Source organism: Salvia miltiorrhiza, chromosome 1 (assembly GCF_028751815.1).
Source record: "Salvia miltiorrhiza cultivar Shanhuang (shh) chromosome 1, IMPLAD_Smil_shh, whole genome shotgun sequence".
NCBI lineage: Eukaryota > Viridiplantae > Streptophyta > Magnoliopsida > Lamiales > Lamiaceae > Salvia > Salvia miltiorrhiza.
Genome location: NC_080387.1, coordinates 72,295,699 through 72,319,429, shown reverse-complemented (window position 1 = coordinate 72,319,429; position 23,731 = coordinate 72,295,699).

The following is a 23,731-nucleotide window of genomic DNA, read 5'->3' as shown; positions in this document are numbered from 1 at the left end:
TGAATTACTAATATTTGATTAAACTTAAACGCTTACATCTAGTCTCTCATCCCTCGCTGACAGAAAAGTTCCATCCTCGTTCATGTGGAGGCGGATGAAGGTGCTATAGTTCTGTGCAGTCGGGGGAAGTCCAGTCTCCAAGCTCTGTCCATGCATGCATATAAGATAAATAAGTTATTATTTGCGATAAATATATATATATATATATATATATATATTACTTATGAATTTATTTGATAATTACTAACCAGACTCTGCTGCAGGACACGAGTAGACCGAGACCCTCCCACGTACCTGCTGATCCCTGTACCGGATCCATCGGGCTCAGACATCCGGTTCGCACGTGCTCGCTGGGAAACGGCCTGAACAGCCTCCTGACTCCAGTATGCTTGGAGTCCTGTCCAGAATTCGGCAGACATCCAGAGGGGTCTTTCCATCTCCCGACCTTCATAAGTACTAGCCCTGAGCTTCCTCTTGTAGTCGCTCATCATGTCACTGTACCTCTTAGGGGCTTTCCATTCCCACATGCCCCTGACCTCAGGCTCGTCCTCAGGCGACCAAGCAAACTCTTTCTGTTGAAAGAAATAGTTAATTTAATAAATAACATTTTACAATAGATAATGATACATTTATATGCACTATAAATTCTCTCATACCCGTAATTCCTCAAAGTACAAATCCTTCACAGCCGGGGGAGTCAACCTCCAAGTGTACCCGCATGGGTTATCCACCCTCTTAAATGCTTTAGTGCAGGCTTTGGCCAGACCCACTGGCTCCATCAAAGCACTATATAAAACTAATTTAAGGATTTGTTTGCTATACGAAAAATAATGATTTAAATTAAAATACTTACCCATTAGGCATCCTCTGAAAGACAATCCTCCCCCCATGTGGTTCGAATGTCGAGTTGGCCCTGATGGTGGCAGTTGTAGGGGCGATGGTCCTTCTAGCCCGTGAACTACTAGACGCCTGGGGAGTCTCAGGAGTCGCAGAAATCCCTGTACCGGACCCATCAGAGGTGTCATCAGTCGGATGCTCATCTCGACTAGATCGACCAAACAAAAATATACTTCTACGACGAGACATGTTACCTGTTTCAAAGGGATTGATATAAGCATTGACACACATAAAATATCATGAAATACTTGAATCTAACGAAAATTTCGACAGCATAACCCCACTATCCATCAACCAACCAAACAAATACATTGCCAAATACTCGTGACAGACAAATACATTATTAAATACTGGGTACAAACAAATACATTATCAAATAACAGTTACAAATACAATTATGTCTATCATCAATATGTTCCCTAACCAACACTACTGTCATCATCACTATCGTTGTCATCAGATGTCAACGGTTGATCATCTGATTCTGGTTCATCGTCATCTTCAATGTCGACGATTCCACCGAGGGGATGAAGAAGAAGTGGCTGGTCATTGTTTATAGTTGTGTGTGGGTAGACATAATAGTAACAACCTCTTCTTGGAATGGTTGATCTAATGTTGAATTAGATGCGTCAGTAGAGACCTGAACCTTTGATCTTGCGTTGACCTTGCATGCTGACCACCAGTTTTTCTTTGATCGGTTCATACTGGGATATGGGCAGTAAAACACTTGAACTGCCTGACTCGCTAAAACAAAGGGATCATACTTCTGATATCTTCTTGTATGGTTCACTGAAACCAACTTGAAGTCCGTATCAATAGAAGTTCCCTGATCCGACAAGTCAAACCATTCACATTTGAACAAGACTGTCTTCTTAATTGGATACCCTGGATACTCCAGCACGCAAACCTCTTGCAGACGCCCATAAAAGTCTAGCACATCTCTGTCATAAACCGAGCCTTTAATGCAAAATCCACGCCTAGTAACATGTTTTCTGACTGTAGGTACAGATAAAAAGGCTTCATTGTTACACTTCTTACACGGGCACCTAATGTTACCTACTCCATCTGTATACGCCGTTTGATTTATCGCATAATCAAGGAAACTCTCCAGCCCCGTTTCAAATGCAGAACGATCATTGTATCTCGCATACATCCACATGCGATTATCACTCATTCTTGCAAATTCTAATTGAAAAAAATATATAAAATATCATAAATTACTTGAATCAAACGAAATTTCGACAGCATAACCCCACTATCCTAACTACCAAGTGCTCGACTCTACCAGCAGCTATAGTGACCATAGTGGTCCTAATTTACTAAGCCTATACTAGGTCTACCCAGCCCCCTAATGTCGAAGCAATAATACAATACATATAAAGCAATAAAAAATAAATTAATAAAATTTAAAACAATCATTTGTTGGGAGAAGATCCTTAAGAAATAATCAATTTCTATCCCAAAGGGAGAAGATCCTTAAGAAATCGATTAAATCTATCCCACAATATATAATATCATATCATTTCATGATAAACACATACTAGCATACTTAAAATTCAATTAATCATACTTCATTTAACAAAATTATTTAACATAAATAAATCTCTAACAAATTCATACTTAAAATTAATCATGCTTTATAATTAATCAAACTTTAATTTAGAATTAATCAAACTCCAACAAATTATTAATTAGATTGTAAAAACAAATTTAAAATTAATTTAACTAATTAAAATTAATCATACTTCACATATTATAAATTAATTAGATTCTAACAAAATATAATATTAAAAAACAAATTTTAAATTAATTAATCATACTTCAAATATTATAAATTAATTAAAATTAATCTAATTAATATTAATTTTAATCTAACAAAATAATTAATAAATAAATCAAATAATTAACGAGAACGAAAGCGTACGGTAGTGGTCGGCGGCGGAGCGGTGGCGATGGCGGTGTCGGCAGCGGCGCGGCGTCGTTCAACTGAAATTTTAAAGAAATTATAATAAAATGAGATGTGAATAAGTGAGAGAGATAAAGAGAAATAGAGAGAAATAATACCTGCTGGGGTGGCTGGCCGGCGGCGGTGGACGGACGGCGGCGGTGGCTGGGAGGCGCGGCAGGGATCGAGGGGGAAGGGTTTGAGAAAGGGGAAAGGGGATTTGTGCGTGAGAAAGGGAACTGCGTTAATTTTAATTCCAGAATTACCGGCGGCAAAATGCCGCCGCTAATTACCGACGGCAATGCCGCCGGTAATCTGTAGTATTTTTTAATTTAAAGTAAAATTAAATTATTTTAAAAATACCGGCGGCGAGCCACCGCTAATTACCGGCGGCGACAATGCCGCCGGTAATTAGAGGCGGCGAAAATGCCGCCGGTAATGCCACCGGTAAATAAAAAAAATGACCCGCCTTGTTTTGCCGTCGTTGGGCCGCCGGTAATTTCACCGGTATTCGGCGGTTTTTTTGTAGTGAATTATTCATATTTTTACGAAACGGAGAAAGTATATATTTTAAGCTAATTACGCATAAAGTATTCTCTAATTCTCCTTAATAGTGAAGTTCGAATTGATTGTATATAGTAAAACAAAGTTATATGTCCATAGTATCAATTCTAAATGTTATGTAAGCTTAAATTTTCAATTTTTTAAAAATTCGTCATAATGTAATTTGTGGGATTTTCTTGATCGGAACATATGGATACTCATCATATTTTCACTTTAAATACTATTTTATTGAACTATATTATTTTATTACTTGTGACAGACTTGACCAAAGTAATGAAAGATATGTAATACTATTGAAACGATTATTTTATGTCCTAGTCCTGTTGAACCATAGGATAAGACAAAACTATTCAATCTCATTTGAAAATTTGTATGAAAATGGTGTCTCACCGGAAATATGCTTACAACCAACCATAAAAATTAGTAAGAATGTTATAATTATAACTTAAGAATGTTATTAATTTGATTAGTGATTCACTCATCACTCATCACTAATCTAATATTATTACTAAGAATTCAAGATTCTTAGTAAAAATCTTATATTAATAACTTAAGAATGTTATTAATTTGATTAGTGATTCACTCATCACTCATCACTAATCTAATATTATAACTAAAAATTCAAGATTCTTAGTAAGAATCTTATAATTATAACTTAAGAATGTTAATTTGATTAGTAATTCACTCATCAATCATCACTAATCTAATTTTATTACTAAGCATTCAAGATTCTTAGTAAGAAACTTATAAATTATAATTATAACTTAAGAATGTTAATTTGATTAGTGATTCACTCATCAATCATCACTAATCTAAGATAATATTCCTAATAAGAATTCAAGATTGTTATTAGATTGATAAAATACTTATGGTGTATAAACTAGATTGATAAAAAAAATTAAATTAAATTAAATTAATAAATAAATATTTTTTCGACATAAAAATAAGGACGGAAACGAGCCCAATCTATAATTAACAACATTTTTTGGATATCATCTCGACATATTCTAAGGTTATGAATATATATGATATTGTATATTGAAGTAGACTTTAAATGAAGAAGTTGATAAAGAAAAGAGATTTAATATTAAGTTAAGGCTAATAACGGGACATAAAAGACGCATGAATCTATTCAAACCAAATTTTACTCTGAAATGTTTCAGAGCAACATGTAGCTATAGTCATTATATATCAAATCTAATTTGCAATTAACATATACATACATATATAATCCAACTCAATTAGTCTTGTACTCAACATCTACTCCACACAACAATTATGCTCTTTGTTAATGTACTAGTACGCCCGCTCGTGCGATGCACGACTAATATTAAAAGTGAGTGATATTTTAAATAAATAAATATACATATTAAATGTAAGTAAATATAATTGATATTGTGTATAAATATAAAAATCATCAAATATCAAAAGCAAGTAAATGATAATGAGTATCATTATGTATCATATAATATTCAAAGATTTACTCCTATAAATTTATACAAATCTAAATATCACCTTTAAAAATTTACTTTTAAGCTAAAGAGTTCTAAAATGAACAAATTATAAGTTTAATCTTTGTAGTCGCATAAATATTAAAAATGATGTCTAATAAAAATACTATAAAAATAAAATTAAATTAATAAAGAAAAGGGAATGAAATAGGGAAAAGATATAACCGTGAAATTCAAAAGAATGGATTTAGGAGAGAGAAGATGATAGATGAGAGAGGAGAGAGAAAAAGAAATAAATTTATGACTTTAAATGATAATAACTTATTTATTTTAAATTTATTTTTTGTAATTTTTACATCAAATTAAAGATCTTTTCGTTATCTTTAGTTTAACATCCATATTGAATATATTTTTATGAATTAAAATTGATGATTTTTAAAAAAGAAGCAAAATTGAAAAAGAAAGATGAAGAAAGAGAAAATTTGGTGGGAAAAAGTTTACGTTAAACTGGTGTTTTATATATTATATAGATTACAATCACACAACAAAAAATTTCAGTCAATCACAATACTATATTCTTCAAACAACAGTGGCGGTAGTAACAAAGCATAAAAGAACATAGAAGCACTAAATTGCCTATGATGATCAAATTAATGGCCAATTAGCCACAATATATACTACAAGTTAATCATTAATCTACTTAATTAAGAATATCGCGAACAAGTACAAAAAATAAAATAGAGCTCACGCGTCGTCTTCAAGGTAACCTGTTCGATTGTGGCTATGGATGTCGTGATGTTCCCCCATAGTAAATTGACTTTTATGGCAGAAACTGAAAAGTGATTATGGAAGTTTGTGAAGAGGATGAAAAGTTTGACTAATATTCGAATAATATCTTCTAATTAAAACCCCACCCCACCACAAGCATATATCTACAGAAGATATTGATTGATGAAGAATATCCTTTGCTAAATCATGTGATGCCATGCCACATGAAATCTCCTTTTTTTGGAGATACAAACAAACATTCTTAAATTGGATATGAGTGGGACAGCCCGTACAGGGGTGACAGGGTAGTAGGGAAAGGGGATATATGAATTCGATATGAACTGGATATATTTTATTAAATTTTGTTGATTTTATTTTACGAGCAATTGAATTAAATAGTTTAGTCTATTTGATGCAAGTTTTTTATAACATTTATAAAAGGCCGCACATACAATTTAAATCTTGATAATAAAATTTCTATTTGTAACTCTTGGAGTATAATTTATTTTCAAATTATTTTTTTAATTAGGGGTGCGAATAAACTATTTATGAGCTAGATATATTATAAATTGTTTAATAACTTCATAATTTAAATGTTTCAAAAATAATTGAAATCTAAATTAATTTTAAATAAATACTATTAAATAAATGATTTGGTTTTGAATTGTCACAATCTTTTATGAACATATATATGGAGTATTTCATTTCTGGAATAGGTGGTCAAACTTTGAATATTTCAAAAGAAAGAATTCAACACCCAAGATTTTAAATTTTAGATCATATCTAATTTAGCAGTTATGGATATGAATGATATGTTCACTGACGGTGACGGATCCAGAGGGTGCTGGAGGCAATCTTTTTAATTTTTGAAAAAAGAAATTTTTTATACTTTTGATTTTAAGTGTTAATTATTCTATTGCTAGACTTAAGAAAATTAAATAAAAAAATTAACTGAGACAAAAATAACACAAATAAATTCAACAAACTAATATAATAAGTAGATGCAATAATTATTAATACAATGTATTATGTTTTCTCTCTCATATTTTATATATATATATATATATAGATATAGGGTAGGGTTAATATAAAAACCCCTCTTAAGATGAAAACTAGGAACCAATTTAAATCCATTGATTTAAATAAAATAGAGGGCTGAGATTAAACTACAGATGCACAATTTCGATTGCATAGATGCACAGTTTCAATTGCATAGATGCACAATTTTGATTTGTTTGAGTATTTTGCATTGTTGATTTCAATTGCATAAATTGCATATTTTTTAAGTGCACAGTAAAATATAATAGATGCACAGTTTCTTTTGTTGACTAAATCCTAACCATTAGATCTAATATTTAAAAGGTCAAGATTAGGTTCCTAGTTCTCATTTTAACAGAGGTTTTTATTAGAACCTCTTCCTATATATATAGGGGGCCGCTCCAATGAGACCCCCTAATTTTAGTGAGGTCTAGGGCACGATCTGGTGCGTTTATTTTATCAATCCTATGGCTGATATTGTATCTGGAGGGTGATTTTTTTTTGCAGGGTTCGAATCCTGGAGGGAGCAGAATATTTTTAATTTTGTTATTCATCAGTATATACTGCATTGTTCATCAGTATATACGGCCCTGTTCATCAGTATATATGTATTATTCATTACGAATTTTTTAATTTTTATTTTTCATCAGTATATACATCTTGTTCATTAGATATATGTTTTGTTCATTAGTATTATATGTCTTATTCATTATACCCATGTTACACGAAAAATATGGGGTCTCACTGGAACAACGTTAAAAATAAGTACATGTCGGAACTTCTCCTACGGCTGTTAAGTATGCTAGCTCCCTCTCCATAGTTAGAAAAATATTTGACATGAAACAAAATACTCCCTCCGTCCACCAATTAAAGCCCCATTTGGGTGTCGGCGCGGAAACTAAGAAAGCTGAAAAAGGTGGTGTAAAAGTGGTGTAAAAGACTAAAAGGGTAGTGTTAATATATTTTGATTACTTTTACTAATCTTTCATTAGTTATTTGACATTATTTTAATGCTTTGACTTATTTAACAAATAAATAAATAAACTGAAAATTCAGAAAATAAATAAACTGGAAATAAATAAATAAATAAACTGAAAATTCGAAAATAAATAAATAAATAAATTAAAATCTGGAAAATTATTATTTTTAGAAAATAAATAAACTGGAAATAAATAAATTAATTAATTAATTAAAATCTGGAAAATTATTATTTTTAGAAAATAAATAAACTGGAAATAAATAAATAAATAAACTGAAAATTCGAAAATAAGTAAATAAACTGAAAATAAATAAATAAAATGAAAATTTGAAAATAAATAAATAAACTGGAATTAAATAAATAAATAAACTGAAAATTCGAAAATAAATAAATAAATTAATTAAAATCTGGAAAATTATTATTTTTAGAAAATAAATAAACTGGAAATAAATAAATAAATAAACTGAAAATTCGAAAATAAGTAAATAAACTGAAAATTCAGAAAATAAATAAACTGGAAATAAATAAATAAACTGAAAATTTGAAAATAAATAAATAAATAAACTGAAATTCAGAAAATAAATAAACTGGAATTAAATAAATAAATAAACTGAAAATTCGAAAATAAATAAATAAATTAATTAAAATCTGGAAAGTTATTATTTTTAGAAAATAAATAAACTGGAAATAAATAAATAAATAAACTGAAAATTCGAAAATAAGTAAATAAACTGAAAATTCGAAAATAAGTAAATAAACTGAAAATTCAGAAAATAAATAAACTGGAAATAAATAAATAAACTGAAAATTTGAAAATAAATAAATAAATAAACTGAAATTCAGAAAATAAATAAACTGGAATTAAATAAATAAATAAACTGAAAATTCGAAAATAAATAAATAAATTAATTAAAATCTGGAAAATTATTATTTTTAGAAAATAAATAAACTGGAAATAAATAAATTAATAAACTGAAAATTCGAAAATAAGTAAATAAACTGAAAATTCAGAAAATAAATAAACTGGAAATAAATAAATAAACTGAAAATTTGAAAATAAATAAATAAATAAACTGAAATTCAGAAAATAAATAAACTGGAATTAAATAAATAAATAAACTGAAAATTCGAAAATAAATAAATAAATTAATTAAAATCTGGAAAATTATTATTTTTAGAAAATAAATAAACTGGAAATAAATAAATTAATAAACTGAAAATTCGAAAATAAGTAAATAAACTGAAAATTCAGAAAATAAATAAACTGGAAATTTATAAATAAATAAACTGAAAATTCAGAAAATAAATAAAATGGAATTAAATAAATAAATAAACTGAAAATTCAGAAATTAAATAAGCTTGAAATAAATAAATAATTAAACTTAAAATTTGAAAATAAATAAACTGGAAATAAATAAATAAATAAACTGAAATTTGAAAATAAATAAAAAATAAATAAGCTGGAAATAAATAAATGAATAAATAAACTGGAATTAAAATATTCAGAAGATAAATAAATAAATAAACTGAAAACTGAAAAATAAATAAACTGGAAATAAATAAATAAACAAAGGGTAGTAATTTAAAGTAAAGAGAGAGGGTAAAGGGGTACAAAAAGCACAATAGGGCTTTAATTGGTGGACAAAAATTTAAGGGCAAGTAGGGCTTTAATTGGTGGACGGAGGGGTATAGTAGGATCAGGGCTAAAGACTTTGCTAGAAATGAACTTCAAAGTCGGGATTTTATGTTTAAATTTCGATGCTGGAGAAGAATATCCCTTGGGTCACGTGCAACTATCAAATCAACACGACAACATGTCAACAATCTGCCACAACAACGACTTCTTTTATATCTGATGAAATTAGATACTCCCTCCGTCCACCAATTAAAGCCCTACTTGCCCTTAAATTTTTGTCCACCAATTAAAGCCCTATTGTGCTTTTTGTACCCTTTTACCCTCTCTCTTTACTTTAAATTACTACCCTTTGTCTAAAAAAAATATTTTTCAGTTTTAAGTTTATTTATTTATTTATTTTCTGAAAATTTTAATTCCAGTTTATTTATTTTCTGAATTTTTAGTTTATTTATTTTCGAATTTTCAGTTTATTTATTTTTCAATTTTCAGTTTATTTATTTATTTATTTTCTGAAAATTTTAATTCCAGTTTATTTATTCATTTATTTATTTTCAGTTTATTTATTTTCTGAATTTTCAGTTTATTTATTTATTTAATTCCATTTTATTTATTTTCTAAAAATAATAATTTTCCAGATTTTACTTTATTTATTTATTTTCGAATTTTCAGTTTATTTATTTATTTAATTCCAGTTTATTTATTTTCTAAAAAAAATAATTTTCCAGATTTTAATTAATTAATTTATTTGTTTTCGAATTTTCAGTTTATTTATTTATTTAATTCCAGTTTATTTATTTATTTATTTTCAAATTTTCAGTTTATTTATTTATTTCCAGTTTATTTATTTTCTGAATTTTCAGTTTATTTATTTATTTTCGAATTTTCAGTTTATTTATTTTCTAAAAATAATAATTTTCCAGATTTTAATTAATTAATTTATTTATTTTCGAATTTTCAGTTTATTTATTTATTTATTTCCAGTTTATTTATTTTCTAAAAATAATAATTTTCCAGATTTTAATTAATTTATTTATTTATTTTCGAATTTTCAGTTTATTTATTTATTTAATTCCAGTTTATTTATTTTCTAAAAAAAATAATTTTCCAGATTTTAATTAATTTATTTATTTATTTTCGAATTTTCAGTTTATTTATTTATTTAATTCCAGTTTATTTATTTATTTATTTTCAAATTTTCAGTTTATTTATTTATTTATTTATTTATTTATTTATTTCCAGTTTATTTATTTTCTGAATTTTCAGTTTATTTATTTATTTTCGAACTTTAAGTTTATTTATTTTCTAAAAAAATTATTTTCCAGTTTTTAATTTATTTATTTATTTATTTTCTTATTTCAGTTTATTTATTTATTTATTTCCAGTTTATTTATTTTCTGAATTTTCAGTTTTTTTATTCATTTATTTTCGAATTTTCAGTTTATTTATTTATTTATTTCCAGTTTATTTATTTTCTAAAAAAAATAAATTTCCAGATTTTAATTAATTTATTTATTTATTTTCGAATTTTCAGTTTATTTATTTATTTATTTATTTCCAGTTTATTTATTTTCTGAATTTCAGTTTATTTATTTATTTATTTCCAGTTTATTTAATTAAAGAGTAAAAAAAGAAAGAAGGAAATAGCTTATAAAATAACACTACCCTTTTAGTCTTTTACACCACTTTTACACCACCTTTTTCAGCTTTCTTAGTTTCCGCGCCGACACTCAAATGGGGCTTTAATTGGTGGACGGAGGGAGTATAAACTTACGTAATTTTTTATCCGTTTTTTTATATATGCTGACGTATCAAAATTAGAACTTAGTTAGTAAAATTAATTCTCTAGCTAGTATCTGATTTAAGAAATTTTCACTCCTCCATTCAATTTATGTAAAGAGTAATGTTAAACAGCCACATTGTGGCCACCCATAATTTACCTAAATAAAAAATAATTTAATTTATTTTTTAAAATAAAAATAAGATTTAGTTATTTTATCATATTCTCTACTTCGTAATTATTTTTTTTGTAATTTTTTAGTAACTTTTTTATTTTTATTAAAAAATAAATTTAAAAAAATGCAAAAAAAAATAAAAATAATAAGTACAATGTAGAGAATATAGTAAAATAACTAAATCCTATTTTTATTTTAAAAAAATAAATTAAATAAATCAATTTTTTTCTTATTATACTAGTGTGTGGGTGGCCACAATGTGGCTACATAGATTTATACTTATGCAAAAAACCCCGTTTATTATTATTATTATGTAGAATTTCATTAAAAATACTGATTTTCAGATGAACAAAGTATATATTTTTTTAAAAATTTGTTACGATCAAAGAAATGAAAAAACTCACTCACACTCAAGCTCCTAGGGTGATTCGAACTCTCAACCTATTGATTAGAGGATAAGCGTCTTACCAACAGACTGCGCTTCATCGTCAATATAATAACATATTAACGGAGTATAATAAACAATCTAGTATTTTATATGTACCTAACAATAAAATAATCATCATATCATGTATCTATTGGAATTCTGAACTCTAAACTTTTAACATATCAAGTAAGATAGTTAATTAATATGTATATGTGCAGATTAGGATGAATTAATTAAAGTGGAAAATTATTTTTTCTTCACATAAATAAAAGAAATGATCGTACATGTTAAACTAAATACAATTTCAAATAAATATCATTTGAAGAAATTATAGCTAAACTATCCATACCAGTATAGTATTTGCAATTGTGTTGTTCAAACTTTTAGGCTTGCGATTCCGGATTCGATCGTATATGTATCTTTGTTGTCAACAACTGCGGCTGACTTCTCAAACAAGAAACAATTGCGGTGCATTATTAAAGCCATATTTGATGCAAGTTGAGGCTTGCGATTCCCAATTTTCAAACGATTCAGTTTACAACCGTACTTGCTGTTCTAATTTTGTCAAGAAAATCAGTTGGAAAATCTTGGCAGAGGAAAACGACGTCTCATCACCGTGACTGCTTTCCCCCGGAGCATTGCCTGAGGAAGAAGGACTTTTATCAACATCCGTTTTTGACTGGTCAGTGTCACTGGTTGAGGTTAACTATTTTTCAGAACTCCCTCTATTTTTTCTCTCTTTTTTCCCATCAATTTTTCACTCTTTTTTTCTCACAATTTTAATTCTTTTCTAAATATAATCAAATTTAATTTATGAAAAAAATAGTATTCAATATGCATCTTAAGTTTAAGTTCCTAACAATATCTGGTATAAAAATTATCAAAAATGAATTTAAAACGGATAGGTTTTTAAAATTTTAAAATATTTTATTTTCTTTCTCTTTGTTAAAATTTTACAACTTTTTTATTTATATTTGTGTATGAAAATATTTATTTATTTATTTATTTATTATTATGTGGAATACTCTATAATAATAATAATGTATATATTAATTTTTATTATGAAATGATTTAAAATTATTTAATAATTATAATTACAATTACACTTTAACCATAGTTGAAAATTACATTTTTTTAATTTAGGATTTTATTGAATAATTGATATTTTATTTTAAATTATATCTTGCATTTTTTTATATTTTGATTTCTATTTAATATTTATATTTATATTTATATTTATATTTATTTATTTACAATGTAATTTAAGGCGTAAGAATTAAGCAACCTTCTTATAAAAAAATAAAATAAGATAAGCAACCGCCATACTTCTCTTCTCCCTATGTATATAAGATTTACTTCCCTCACCTTTAGACTATCTTTGTAATCTACAAAACGCAAATCCTCAACTGTAAAATTTTCATTATTTTAATTCAGCAAAACGTAGCTATTACTCCTTTATTTTCTTCTTCATTTATCAATTATCATACAGGAACACAACAAAGAGTCAAAACTTATACAGACACACCACAGATACGCTTATTCTTAAATCTAAATACCCCACACTTTACACATACGCATCTCATTTCTTATTATTAAATCTAAATACCCATCACTTTTGACCCGCGCATATTCTAATGCATTCGGGAATAATTCTTCTAATTTAAAACAAATAAAATGAAATTGGATTCATAAAAGGTGACTGAGCGAGCAGGGGAGGGCGGCGGCGCCGCTGCTGTCACGCTGCTGCCGTGGCTGTTATCGGCGAGAGTTGACAGGAGAGATCGGAAGGAGGCGCGGCAACGCCGCCCTTGCTTCCCGCCGGTGAGGGGACGCCAGGCGGGGGCTGGCGGCGTGAGGCAGAGAGGGGGGAAGGTTTAGTGCGTGTGTGTGTGCTGTGTGTGTAGGTTTTAATAAACAAAAGAAATGGGCTGTGGGCATAATAAAAGAAATAGGCTGTGATGGGCTGTTATATGTTTGGGCTTAGATTATTTATATTACGCAAATTCTTGGGTGAGGTTGACCTCACCCTATGAGACAGGTCAGGTCGGGTCGGAGCGCGGGTTTGACGGGTCGGGGCGCGGGTTTGACGGGTCGGGTGGGTTTTGGGCGCGGGTCTGGGATACCAGAAATAAAGTACACATTCTCATTAATAAAAGTAACAATTATTGTGAACAAATGTAATACTTTAGAAACATTACATTTCATCATATCAATAGTTACTTTTCCTCAAGACAATGATTATTTGAATTATTATTTGAATTATTTCATCATATCAATAGTTACTTTTCCTCAAGACAATAATTACTTGAATTATTATTTAATTTTTTTTCTATATTCTATTTATTTTCTCCGTTATTCAAAGTAATTGTTATTATAATGAAAAATAATTATTGATATGCAGAAATGTAATGTTTTGAAATTATTACATTTGTTCACAATAATTGTTACTTTTATTAATGATAATGTGTACTTTATCCCAGACCCGCGTTCAAACCCGACCCGACCCGACCCGCGCCCCGACCCGTCTCACCCCATGAGACTGACCTCACCCAAGACCAACTCTTTATATTATTATGGATTGCTATAGTTTCATTTAATTATTTTTACTTTTACATATACTAATTAAATTAGCACATAAGGCCCGAACTTTGAAGTCATTTGTAAATATGGCTCGAACTTTAAAAAATATAAAAAAATAGCCTGAATTTTAAAATTATTTACAAAATGGCCTGAACTTTGAAAAATACAAAAAAAATAGCCTGAATTATGAAATCATTTGTAAAAATGGCCTGAACTTTGAAAAATACAAAAAAATAGCATGAACTTTGAAATCATTTGTAAAAATGCCCTGAACTTTGGTGTCATTTGTAAAAATGACATTAACTTTAAAAAATACAAAAAAATGGCATAAACTTTGAAGTCATTTGTAAAAACCGCACGAACTTTATTAATACAAAAAATGACTCAATTTTTATCAAATGTTTAAAAAGGGAATGAGCTTACACTTTCGGAATCGAATTATGACAACGTTTAGTTTCAGCACGAGAATTAAGAAGTTGTAGATTAGTATTTTAAGTGTGTAATTAATAAAGTATAAAAGTGATAAAGTAAGAGAGAGATAAGGTAATAAAAGTAATGAAGTAAGAGATATAAGGTAATAAATGTGATAAAGTATGAGAGAGAAGGTAATAATTATTACCCAAAATGAAAACGTGTCAAGATTCGTGGGACGGCCCAAAAAGGAAAACGTGTCAAGATTCGTGGGACGGAGGGAGTATATTATAGATTATTTAAGAAAATAAAATATTAGGCTACCACTCGATCAACATTTCGAAGCTGATAAAGAAAAGAGATTTAATATTAAGTTAAGGCTAATAACGGGACATAAAAGACGCATGAATCTATTCAAACCAAATTTTACTCTGAAATGTTTCAGAGCAACATGTAGCTATAGTCATTATATCAAATCTAATTTGCAATTAACATATACATACATATATAATCCAACTCAATTAGTCTTGTACTCAACATCTACTCCACACAACAATTCTGCTCTTTGTTAATGTATTACAAGCACACAACAAAAAATTTCAGTCAATCACAATACTATATTCTTCAAACAACAGTGGCGGTAGTAACAAAGCATAAAGAACATAGAAGCACTAAATAAATGCCTATGATGATCAAATTAATCCCAATTAACCACAATATATACTTCAAGTTAATCATTAATCTACTTAGTTAAGAATATCGCGAACAAGTACAAAAAACAAAACAAAATAAAGCTCAGCGCTAATTAAGATTTAAGAAAGTTCCATGTTTACGTCACCTTATATATATGTAGATATATTAATTGGAATCTCACCTCATGAAAATGAGAGGCAAGTTGAAAGTAGTTCATAGTCAAAGATGATATTATAATATATCTCATCAATATCGAAATTATCAAACGCGTAAATCCCAAATCCCAATCAAACGCGTAGAATTTACCGGATGTCGTGACGTTCCCCATAGTAAATTGACTTTTATGGCAGAAACTGAAAAGTGATTGTGGAAGTTTGCGAAGAGGAATAAAAACAAGCATATATCTACAGAAGAGATTGATTGATGAAGAATATCCTTTGCTAAATGATGTGATGCCACATGAAATCTCCTTTATTTGGAGATACAAACAAACATTCTTAAATTGGATATGAGTGGGACAGCCCGTACAGGGGTGATAGGGACAGGGGATATATGAATTCGATATGAACTGGATATATTTAATTAAATTTTTTTGATTTTATTTTAAGAGCAATTGAATTAAGGTTCAAAATTTAAAATACCCACCTTCATAACTTATCTATCAAAAATACCCACTTTCATAAAACACATATCAACCATATCCAATTCATAATTAATGACAAAACTACCCTTTAACAAATCCTCTAATAATTCATCATAATACAATTTCATGTTCAAATTGGAAATAGTCGGTGAAGACTTATCAGGCCCAACATGCTTCCGTAACAATTCAAAATAATTCTAAACATAAATCAATATTATACCTTTCGTCGAATGGTCACCTTCAGGAGTCAGTTCTCGTTGCGTTTTACGGACCTTCTGCCCCCAGGCTTCGTCCAACCACGCACTCGCAAGAGATGGTTGCAACCTTCCTCCTTCATTGTGTTCCAATGTCGAATACTTTGTTGATAAATGAAAAGAAAATTTTTCTACTAATCCGGAAAGTTGAGCAAAAACAAAACGTTTATAGAGGAATTATAAAATACTTAATTTATTTCATAAAATCTCCCTCAGGGAGGAGACAAACTTGCTTAGCTACTCATTAGTAGCTAATACTTGTGTACATAAAATAAAAAGAACTAAACTAAAATAGAAAAAACTTTGAAAACAGAAATTTAAAATTACAAAGATAGATTTCTAGAGAGAGAGTGTTGTTGTGTGAAGTGCTGTGAAATTTTCGATGATCTCTTCCTATCCAGAGCTCGGTTTATATAGAGGTTTGATACCCTCTATAATGGCTTGGTTGTTGGCCTCGGATTCTTTTCCTCGTGGCCAGCTAATTTAGACAGTGAAAGCCACCTTCTTTTGTTGGCAATAATGGCCAACACCAGCTGTGCCTTCACATGCGTTCGTGGTCCCTAACTTAATTATTCAGCTGATAATGCTGTGGAGGGGCCTGCAACTTTTCCACCATCCTTTGTCTTCTTTTGATGAGTGGAACTCCTGTAGAATTACCCACTTCTGCTAGTGGGTAGTTGATCTGCATTATTTTCCACCCACTTTCGTCGTTTTTTCTTTAGTGGGTGGTCCTCTTGTCCTGAGTCACATGACTCTCTTTTCTTTGTCGGGCCTCTTACTTTTTTGGTGCCCGAGGTGCTCGTCCACGTGGAGTCTTGTGCTCCTCTTGCTCGTCGGACCGGAACTTCTTCTTGTTAGGCTTCGGGAGGAAGCCTTTTCCGAACTCCGGTTCCTTCTGCGTGGGACACTCCGCGCAGATGTGATCCACCCAATGGCCTAGGTGAGCCATATTGCAGAACTTGTGACGGGTTTCTTTGCTTCCCGCCATCTTGTTGCGCCAGAGTGTTTGCCTTTTCTCTTCAAAGGCCTTCTCGACGAAGCTTGTAGTTGTTCCTGTCATGGTATTCAACAAGAACGATCCAAGTCCTGAATTATGAGAGAACTTGAATTTATACTTTACTTTGTCCATCTCGGTGAGACAGACCCATAAGCCCCATGCACGCCTTGTGGAGATTTGATCCTCCGTGAATGTGGTGACAATTGAGACTTGGTGATCTGGTGCCTTAATCCTATTTAAGGCCTCCGTATCGGGTCTCTGAAGCTAGATGAAGTGAAAGGCTTCGTGATTACCCTTTCCTGCTGGTTCTGGAGCCGCACTGAGAAAATATAACTCCAAAACGTCTCCCCTGTTAAGGGATGGATTGTTCGCCCATGCATCATAAACATTCTCTTGGATCCACCTTGGTAGACCCTTGATCTCGCTGAATGCGGGTGATATAGTATAAGCTGAGGCTAGTGCCCCAAATACATACCACTCCTTGACCTCCTGAGGATTGGCTCCGGTGGTCATCCAGACACGAGGATATTTTCCTCCAACATCAACCCGGCTATATCCCGGATTAATTCATTTTCTGGTATTGATCTTCTTCCATATGGACTGGTACATCTGCCAAACAGGAGATATTTCAATAGTGTTAATATCAATCTTAGATTTGCCCGTCAAAGGCCTAAGATTGATCTCTCCCTCTTTTACCCCAGAGGTGGAGGGTTGACATGTTGGTTCGGGCGGTGAAGCCTTAGCAACATCTTTTTCTTGAGGATCCGGTTTTGACACCTTAGACTCAGAACTTGTGCTAGGGGTACTTGAATCCCCTGCTACCGGTAATCCAGCCGGTACGGTAATGCCTGCTTCGATTAGGGGAGCCCTAATCCCCGCGCAGGAGCGGCTTGTGGATTGCCTCATGAAGATTTATCATCTTCTTGAGACATACATGTATACGGTCAGACACTTTGGCTTCATCAGCCGATTGTATCCGTCCAGCTTGTTTGGCATGGAGTACGCACTCTTGCCATTCTTGTTGTAGCATCTCCATGTTTTCTTGGAGCTGCCTCTGGTTTATGATGATGGCATCAACCTCAGTTGGCTCCATCCCTTGTTAGGAAATCTGCAAGAACATTATCATCAGATTTCAGAATAACAATATCAAAATCATAATATTGGCATTCAGCTTGCCATCTAAGTAATCTAGCCTTTTCATGTTTAGATTCAATTTTCTTAGTTAAGAAAGCCTTAACGTTAGTGTTATCGACTTTCAAAACGAATTTCTTTGCGAGTAAGAATAACGGCCATTTTTTGAACGTCTTTCTGACTGCATAGAATTCTTTCTCGTTGATGTGCCATCGCACAGCTTCACTGTCGAAAAAGAGACCGCTACAATATATGCATGGTTCCTCTCCATAAGGGGTGATTTTAGTGAGCACGGCCGCCCACCAGAAATCACTCGCATCCGTGTATAGGACTAGTTCGTCCTCATCTTGTGGTATGGAAAGCTTTGGAAGATTTTTGCAAATCTCTTTTAGCCTTTTCATCCCCTCGCGATGCTCCTCATTCCATATGAATGGAACATCTTTCTTCAGTAGTGGACTGAAGATTTTCCTATGCTCTGCAAGGTTTTTGATGAACATCCCTGCAAAGTTTACAACTCCAAGAAACTTTGAAGCTGCTTCTTTTCCTTGAGATCTTCTGGGAATTTCTGGACTTTCTCCACAATATGATCTTGTAGAATTATTCCCGACTCATCGATCTCGATTCCCAGAAACCCCATCTTCTGGGTTGCCACGACTGCCTTCTTTTCAGACAGCACTAGTCCCTCTTGTTGACAAACATCCGCAAAGATCTCCAGATGCCTGACATGCTCGTGAATGTTTTTTGATGCAATAAGAATATCATCAATATAAACAAACATGAATGAAGAATAATCTTTGAAGAGATTATCCATCTTCCTTTGGAATATCTGAGGCGCGTTGGCTAGCCCCATTGGCATGACATTCCAGACATAGTGTCCTTGTGGAGTTGAGAAGGCTGTGAACTTCTTACTTCCTTCTTCCATGCGAATCTGGTAGAACCCTGATTTGCAATCAAACTTTGAGAATACCTTTGCACTTCTGATGCAGTTGATAAGGTGTTCTCTGCTTGGGATGAAGTATCCGTCAAACTCAAGAATATCATTAATCCCTTTGTAATTAATGACTAATCTTGGTTTTTCTCGTTTGATCTCCTCATGATTTCTCACCAGAAATCCAGGACTGCTGTAGGGCGAGTTTCCTGGATCGATCAACTTCAAATCAAGGTGTTCCTTGATTATACTCCTCATATCCTGCTGATCTTGAGTGTTCATCAGGATAGGTCTGAACCTTACGAACTCATGCTCCTTTCCAGTTTTGACTTTCAAGGTGGCTTTGAGCTGGTTCTTGTCCCACCATGCCAAAGGATCCTCGTGATAGTACTTCTGGATTCTTCTCTTGACATCGGCTATGGACACCTGTTCTTCTTCCTTAATATCTTTATGTGATATTAAAGAAACTTTGAGGATCTGTGTTTCTTCCTCGGAGAGATCTGGAAATCCCTCAGTCCTGCATTTGAGCAGCACATCTCTGAATCTCCTTTGATCCTTCATTTGTGGTCGGCGGAGTTTGCCATCATCACCACGCTTGCTGCGGAATTTGACTAGCATTGATCGATTAAAAGCTCCTTCGAGCCTTTGCACAATGATTTTTTGGTCACAATTGGTTGTGAACACAAGCCTTCTAGCTTCATTGTCCTGTGTATACCTTTTAAAGGTTTGCAGAAAATTGTTGCCGAACAATATATCTACTCCTGTATCATGGAAATAGATAGGTGGAGTCTTAACCTTGTACCAAGGTGTTTGACCTGCTCCGCCGATCAATATTTCTGTCTGTCTTACTCCTTTTGATAAGAGTAAAATCTTCTTTGAGAAATCCTTTCCCGCAATTCAAGGTAGTTCTTCTTCCACTTCTATTGGAAAGACTCATCGTTTTGCTGTACAGATTCCTGCTCCTGAATCAATATAAGCAGCGAAATATTATGCTTTGAATTTCTCGTATAACATCCCCACAGAGATGTAAATCGAGAATGGACTCGTCATTGGATCAACAACCGTTTTTCGCCGATTGTGATTTCCACTCCGCTTGCTTTCCCTGACCATGGTTGATAGTTGTCAAGAAAATTCCGTCCTAAGATCAGGACGTCAGCTTCTTGTCCGGCTTTGCCTTCGATCTGAATCTCAAAGCCTCCAATCTCCAGAATTCCAATATATCGATTGCTTTCTGGATTTGCCAAATAATACAACGTATTGCAGGGAAATTGATTTTTCCTTTCGGTTGTATCAATCTTTGTGGAAACATTTATCCATCCTTCAGGGCATTTGAGTTTTACTCTTATGCCTAAAGCTGATGTTTCCTGGATCGCCTTTCTCTCGTAGGAGTGAGAGAAACTTCTTTCTAAAGGCCTTGAGGTCAGCCTATCTCCTTGGAATGATAGCCTTGGTGCTCCCAATCTGAGATTTTGATTATGTTTCAGCACCTGCTTATCTCCAACTTGGATGTTGATCTCCCTTATTTTGGGAATTTCAACTCGGTCAAAGCTTACCGCCTTGGCTACTTCTTTGAATATTTCAGGGACCTCAATATAATTCTTTCCCATAAATAAATCCGTGTGGTGGGAATTTGATAGGGCATACGAGACTTGATATGTGATCGAGTATGGCCTATTTCCTCCTGTCAATATATCCTTCCTCTTGTAGTCCTGGTAGAGAGTCAGGGCTCGACTGAAGGATGAATCCTAGAGATTATAAGCGATCTGTGAATATAATTCGGTTATAATCTTCTTGGCGTAAAGATTCCCTAAGAAAGCTCCAAGCACTGAATCTTTCGTATCTGTGACCCTCTTGTCACAAAGTGCAACATCAATTGGTGTATCTGTCCTTGGTTGGAGTCCGGACTTGATTACCAATTGGATTGCCCCAATATGAATCCATTTCATCATTTTAGCGACTTCTGGCTTCATTCTTCTGAGATCCCTCCGCACATCTTCGGTTGGAACTAATTGGATCTCCACCTGGTTGTTTGTTATCTCTATTGGAAGCGCCACCTCGCGGCTTGTAGTGCCGAAGTAGACATGATGCTTCCTTTTGAATGGACTCAAGATTTGTATAACTTGATTTATCCTTCCACTTGAAAACCCTTGGAATGTTTGTACATCCATGGTCTTGTCTTTGAGTTTCTTCACGAGCTTATCCACCACTTCTTTTTGGGGAATCAGGAAATGGCTGGTAAATCCTTCCTGATCTTCCTTTTGAAAGTGGGTGACCTCGTCCTCTTTCTTAGTCTAACTCGTCTCCGGATGATCCATAATTTATATCTGAATCTTCAGAGCTAAAGATTTCTTCTTGCTCGTATATACTCTCATCTGAGGATATATCTTCGAACTGATATACGGGTATCAGTTCCTGGTTGTAGACGGCATCTTCGATATCCGGTGTGGATTCGAATCTCCTCATCCCTCTTTTCTCGTTGTCGGGGCAATTGGTAGAAATATGCCCCTTTGCACCGCACGTCCAGCAGTTGCAGTCTTTGAAACTTTCATTTTTTTTGGCTTGGGTACGCCTGAAAGTTTTTCTCACCGGGATTCTCTTTTGAGATGAAAACCGGCTCCTTGATGGTCCGCTCCGTTGGCCTGATTTGTAGGAACGAGCCTTCTGTCTGGTCCACATAGTTCTTAGTTTCCAAGAACTTCGCCTTTTTCTTTCATAGGGCTGATATCTATATTTCTTCTTTCTCCTTTGTTGGTGTAGCAACTCGGCTCCAATTTCTGTTGGCAGGTCCAGGTTGTTGCACATCAATGGAGATTCTTTATTGAGCCTCCTCAATTTCTTGAGGTTTCTCTGGTCCGCCGCCTTTTGGCACCATTCGGACAGCTTCTTGTGAACATAAGACATCCGTCTTGATGCACTATCAAGTGGACAATCTCCTGGTGATACATACTCGTTGATGAGCATTTCCCTCCATGAACTTGGAAACTTTGTGAAAAAAAGGTCCCTAGCGGTTTGATCATCAACTTCCCCCATATGGACATATAGTGCGGACAGGCGCAGAAATTCATCGAGAGCTTTTGGCTCCAGCACTACCAATCTTAGATTGTAAAGTGCTTGTCGATATTTTTTGCGCTTCTCCTCTGCTGATGTTTCAAAGAAACTCATTCCAAGAAAATGGATTTTAATCTGGTGAGCGGCATTTTCAAGGATCTCCAGAGCTGATTCTTTGGTGAACAACTCATTCTTCGCCTCGGTTGATGCCTTGTCCCAGAACTGTTTTACCATTCCGGCAAAACTTGCCTCGAAGATTTTGATAAATTCATCTTTATCATACTCTATCGTGGCAATTACGATCTTCATTGCTGAAGCCCAGTCATCGATGAGACCTTCCCAATCTTTAAAGTTGGCTTCATCAAGGTTGAGAATCAATCCGTAGGGGTGGATTGGTTCGAGTGTTGCCTTCCCTACAGGAGTATCCTGCATTTTGGGTCGGTGTTTTCTAGTTCGTTGATACTGGCCCGTTTCTTCACGAGCTGCACCTCTCCTGAATGATTCCTCTGGTAGGTGTTCTGCTTTGGGCATCTCACCTCCTTGGTTCATCTTTAGTTCTACCATATTTAGGTTAGCAAATGATTCTGCTAACTCTTGTAGATCTTCCAATCCGATTCGATCAAGGTTATTCATGTTTTTTCCCTTTCACGATTAGGATTATGTCCTCCGGTTGCAGTTCCTTGGGCGCTGCATTAAGTGGCAGTGGGTACGTCGGGTCTTTGGACCATATATTCCGAAGTTTTCCGGAACATGGTTTCCGCCTTTCGATGTCCTCCACCCTTTTCTGAATATCACGCAAGAGTTTTAGGATTTCCTCTTGTTTGAGTGGTATTTGGCTCATCTCCATCCGATTATATAGCTTGATGCCATTGTCACGACCGGCCTTAATTAAGGATAATTAATCCGGGAAAACCATGACTGGGGAAGGGAAATTAAGAAGCGGGTTTAGAAAGGGGCGCATAAAAGAAAACTCAAAGAGCTTGAATACGCGTGAAATATTCCTTAAAAAGGAAAAAGGCATAGTTTGCATAAAAAGGGTACTCAACGAACTTGTATAAGCGTTATATTCCTTAAAAGGAAAAAGGCATCGTTAGGGGCTTGGCTAAAACATTATCAGAGTTTGCAACGGAAGGTGTAACTGAAATAATCAGTGTTTACAGCGGAATGCATAACTGAGATACATGTATGAAGACATGTATCCTTTCTGAGCCTACTTTAAGTTCGACAAAAACTCCACTCAGCAACAACACTTCATCGCCCATCACAGCTCAACCTGCACAAACATAAACATCGAAGGGCTAAGTACAAGAGTACTTAGTGGGCAGTTGCCAAGCATATAACATAACATCAACAACAAAACACAATATCGCATAAGAGGCATGAGTTTCT